General features: G+C 46.4%; 1 protein-coding gene across 1 annotated transcript in view; it reads right to left on the bottom strand.

Annotated features, from left to right (window-relative positions):
* prkcz (protein kinase C, zeta) overlaps positions 1-5,000 on the bottom strand; it is an 89,574-nt gene that overhangs the window by 48,445 nt on the left and 36,129 nt on the right. The gene's annotated exons all lie outside the window — the stretch shown is intronic.

A 5,000-nucleotide genomic window follows, 5' to 3' on the forward strand; every position in this document is an offset into this window, starting at 1 on the left:
ACAGTCTGGAGAGACAGAGACAGACAGACGACAGAGAGACACAGAGAGAGAGAGAGTGAGAGAGGGAGAGAGAGAGAGAGAGAGAGTACAAAATGGAAGGTAATGTTGACCGGACGTAAGGGGGGTGTGGCTCTGACTGCGTCTGGATCAAAACAGAAAACACTCAAGAAGCCCAAGAAGCTCCTCCCCCTCTCCCCCCCCCCCCTCCACATCCCTCGCTCCTTCTCCCACTCTGTTGGTCTTTCCTCCCCCTCTCCACATCCCTTGCTCCTTCTCTCACTCTGTTGGTCTTTCCTCCCCCTCTCTTGCTCTCTGGTTTTGCTTATTTTTAATCACTTGTTCATTTTCTCCCCTCCCCAATGACACTGGGATTAACACTGTCAGCTGTCGGTGTGGGTTGTCTAACCAGGATAAACTGAACTCAAACATGCAGTGATCCACTAGACTGTTGTCGCTGCTAGCATGCAGCTTTGCTACTCTAGCATGCATGGATAACAGAGCACTCTAATCAGAATATTCCTTCTTCAGGAAAACCCAGTCCCAAATGAGGATTTAGGAATACTGGATAACTGACACTGGTACTAATGGTGTGAGGTTGAGGCAGATGGAAATAATAACGTTATTAACATTAAGAATAATGTTAAAAAGGTGTGCGAGTTAGCGGGGACAATGTCTGATGCTGTAGGATGCTCTGGATTAGGGTTATGTTAAATTAGGTTAAAGTAGGTTAGGTTAGGATTAGGGTTATGGTTAGAGTTAGTTTAGGGTTAGGTTAGGATTAGTTTTAGGGTATGAGGTTAGGTTAGGGTTTAGTTAGGGTTAAGGTTAGGTTAGGTTTAGAGCTAGAGTTAGTTTATGGTTAGAGTTTAGGGTTGGGGATAGGGGTTTTGGTTAGGGTTTAGAGTTGAAGTTAGGTTAGGGTTTAGGTTAGGTTTACAGTTAGAGTTAGTTTAGGGTGAGGGTTGGGGTTTAGAGTTAAGGTTAGTTTAGGGTTTAGGGTTAGGGTTTAGAGTTATGGTTAAAATTAGTTTAGGATTAGGGTTGGGGTTTAGGGTTGGGATTAAGAGTTAAGGTTAGTTTAGGGTTTAGGGTTAGGGCTATGGTTAGAGTTAGTTTAGGGTTTAGTGTTGGGGTTGGGGTTTAGGGTTAGGGTTAGAGTTAGTTTAGTTTCACTGTGGTGCCAAAACCCACAGCAGATTATGGGATCTTAATGGCTTAACTGTTGAATGTCTAAATGGTGCTCAGAAAACAATGTGGGTTTTACAGATAAGTGCAGCTATTCTGAGGCCTCCTGAAGCAGGACGGCAGCACAGCATCCAGTCCTCGTGGGAGCACACCGCTCTTTTTTGTGCTAGCATGGCCGCTAGACTACAGCGATAGACCAGCGGTAGGGGCAGTTAATGGGAACTGACCAACCTGAGCTGAGGACAGACAGACCAACAAGTTAAACCGATTGTGAGCTGCAATGAGACGTCACCAAGGTTATGTCCTAATGAGTGTGTCTGTGCCTTAAGTTTTCCACAATAAATCTTCAATGTTCAGGGCTAACTGTGTTGAATTCCTTATTCTTAGTGTGTTTGACTCATCTTCAACCAAGAACAGGTCATATTAATTTATGTTAATTACTGTCTACTGCCCACCACGTCCCTACTCAGAGTTTCTACAATAATTTTTGACTTCTTATCAAGCATAATACTACCAACTAATAAGGTAATTATCGCTATCACTTTGAAAAAACACACAATTCCCACAGGAATGCAACAGTAATAGATTTATGATGTTTTTTAATGACAAGAAAATATCAAAATATCAAAGAAAAAATGAATAGTGTTTTTTTAGATCCTGTTAATCTGCAAACACATTATGACAGCTGCCCAGGTAGCTCACAAACATGTAGAATCCTTTTCCCCAATCTGTCTTGAACAACTTTCTCAGATAAATTCCTCCAAACCGTCCTTGTGTAAACTTGATCCAGTCCCACCTCGTTTACTTAAAGAATTACTGCCAAGTGGGACAGAATCTTTGTTGACTATAATTCACTCTTTTTGGGTCTGGATTACATTCCCAAATCATTCAAACTTGGAGTAGTTAAACTACTAAAAACCTCTCAAGCCTTAGGAGGTCTCCAATTAGTGGCCGATTTCCAACCTGTCCTTCATTTCCAGAGTACTAGAAAACTCCCACCCAGAGAGTTTCTCCGTGCCTCCATAGCCCTCGGCTTGCACATCAGGGATTTGGACCCATACGTTAATGAAGCTGCTTTGTGACAACCTGTGTTGTAAAAAGCACTTTAGAAATAAACTTGACCTTTTCCTTGACCTGACATTTGTGAGAAAGTTCATCCATAGTCCACTATGCTGCTTTCCAAACACAGGTTTGGTTGTGTAGTTTTAGAGCAGACTTTACCTGCAGACTTCAACAGTTCACATTTACCCAAAGGAAAGGAAAAGTGCATCTGGGAAAGTTACTGAATGAAGAACTTCAGTGTCAACAGTTTTATATAAAACACACGGTTATGAGCAGTGCGACCGAGATGACAGCTCTGGATGTAATGGGACATTAGCTAAGCAAAAAAACAACACCTCCTAGAACAGATATAAAGACTCAACACCTGGGCTGGTGTTGTGGTCACATGACAACACCATGGACCGTTATCATGACATCACACCTCAAAATAGCTCCTTCCTCCCTTTTGTCTGCAATACTCAGCTGTTTCTTTTTCTAAAAGCAGACGGCCTCACCCTGGCAAAGGTGCTGGAATCCATTAACCCACCTGTGAAGTTTCAGTACTGCTGCTGCTGTCTCATGAAATATTGGCTGACACTTCATTTAAAGGAATCCACTTAAAGCGCTACATAAAACACCTCATAACTTTCAGAATTCATGACCCTCCGGAAGTTATTAACACCTATGTGATGGAGATTGCCTGCACTCTGCAGGAGAGGACAGTGTGATGTAGACCGTCCCCCCTGTAGGAGAGGACAGTGTGATGTAGACCGTCCCCCCTGTAGGAGAGGACGGTGTGATGGAGACCGTCCCCCCTGTAGGAGAGGACGGTGTGATGGAGACCGTCCCCCCTGTAGGAGAGGACGGTGTGATGGAGACCGTCCCCCCTGTAGGAGAGGGTGGTGTGATGGAGACCGTCCCCCCTGTAGGGGAGGATGGTGTGATGGAGACTGTCCCCCCTGTAGGGGAGGATGGTGTGATGGAGACTGTCCCCCCTGTAGGAGAGGATGGTGTGATGGAGACTGTCCCCCCTGTAGGGGAGGATGGTGTAATGGAGACTGTCCCCCTGTAGGAGAGGATGGTGTGACGGAGACTGTCCCCCCTGTAGGAGAGGATGGTGTGATGGAGACTGTCCCCCCTGTAGGAGAGGATGGTGTGACGGAGACTGTCCCCCCTGTAGGAGAGGATGGTGTGACGGAGACTGTCCCCCCTGTAGGAGAGGATGGTGTGATGGAGACTGTCCCCCCTGTAGGAGAGGATGGTGTGATGTAGACTGTCCCCCCTGTAGGAGAGGATGGTGTGATGGACACTGTCCCCCCTGTAGGGGAGGATGGTGTGATGGAGACTGTCCCCCCTGTAGGGGAGGATGGTGTAATGGAGACTGTCCCCCCTGTAGGAGAGGACGGTGTAATGGACACTGTCCCCCCTGTAGGAGAGGATGGTGTGATGTAGACTGTCCCCCCTGCAGGAGAGGATGGTGTGATGGAGACTGTCCCCCCTGTAGGAGAGGATAGTGTGATGGAGACTGTCCCCCCTGTAGGAGAGGACGGTGTGATGGAGACCGTCCCCCCTGCAGGAGAGGACGGTGTGATGGAGACCGTTCCCCCTGCAGGAGAGGATGGTGTGATGGAGACCGTCCCCCCTGCAGGAGAGGATGGTGTGATGGAGACTGTCCCCCCTGCAGAAGACGGTGGTGTGATGGAGACTGTCCCCTCCTGACTGCCGTACCAAAGCACCGGCTCTTTGGTCCACAGAGCACCTGTTCACCACCTGCAATCCCTGGGTAGTGATGCCCTCTGTCTGTGCTGTGTCACTATTGCTCATAGTTCTGCAGGTTTCTACACCTATGGGACACAATGTCAGTACGAACTCTAGTAGGGGTGTGTGTGGGTGCGTGTAGTCACCAGGGGACCTGTCCAAATTCTAGTGTCACATTAGTGCGAGCACTAGTCCAAATTAACCAGCAGTTTCTTCCAAATCACGGTAGAGGATCAAAATGTTCTCTCTCCTGTATCTGTTTAGGAGTTCTTCTTCTTGAACACCTACATTTGTACCTGTACTTGTGGTATCCTGAGATTCTATCCAATCACCTTCCTTTTCATGTACTCCAACTACTGCAGTTGCAAAGTTTGCCATCATGTCCACTCCCAACAAACTAAATATATGCCTTTGAAAAGAAATCTGTCAGTTATCTAAACAGGTGTGTGTGTGTGTGTGCAGACGTTTGCTGACATGTTACACTGCAAATACTGTTAGAGAAACAATAATCCAGTCCACATTAGATTCTTTTCCAGGACACTCAGGTTCTGGGGGGATTTTTTGCAGAGTGGAGTAGTGTTCTATTCTGGATCACTAATGTAATATGCAAATGAAGACTAAATGTAGTACAACCATAAATCTGCATCAGTAAAATATTTATGAATGAGGAGACATGTTACTGCAGCGCTATTGGTTGTTAACATCACATCAAAATCTGGCGATGGGTTTTTGACTTTAGTGTTCAGTAGCAACAGGATCCCAGTAAGAGACTATAGCCACGCCTTCACCAGGCAGCAGACCAATGAGGCAAACAGAACCCAGGTTCTCTCTGTGAGGCTGTCTAGCCAAGGCCCGCCCCTGGCACCTGAAGCTCCGCCTTCAAAGCTGTGGTCTGTCAGTCTGAATCCCACATCCAAACAAACTAAAACACAATCAATGTCAGAATCTTTAATGGTCCCTACAAAAGAGGCAGAGAGACACACATTTGTGTGTGTGTGTGTGTGTGTGTGTATATA

Source organism: Electrophorus electricus, chromosome 25 (assembly GCF_041902795.1).
Source record: "Electrophorus electricus isolate QZ-2024a chromosome 25, ASM4190279v1, whole genome shotgun sequence".
NCBI classification, from domain to species: domain Eukaryota; kingdom Metazoa; phylum Chordata; class Actinopteri; order Gymnotiformes; family Gymnotidae; genus Electrophorus; species Electrophorus electricus.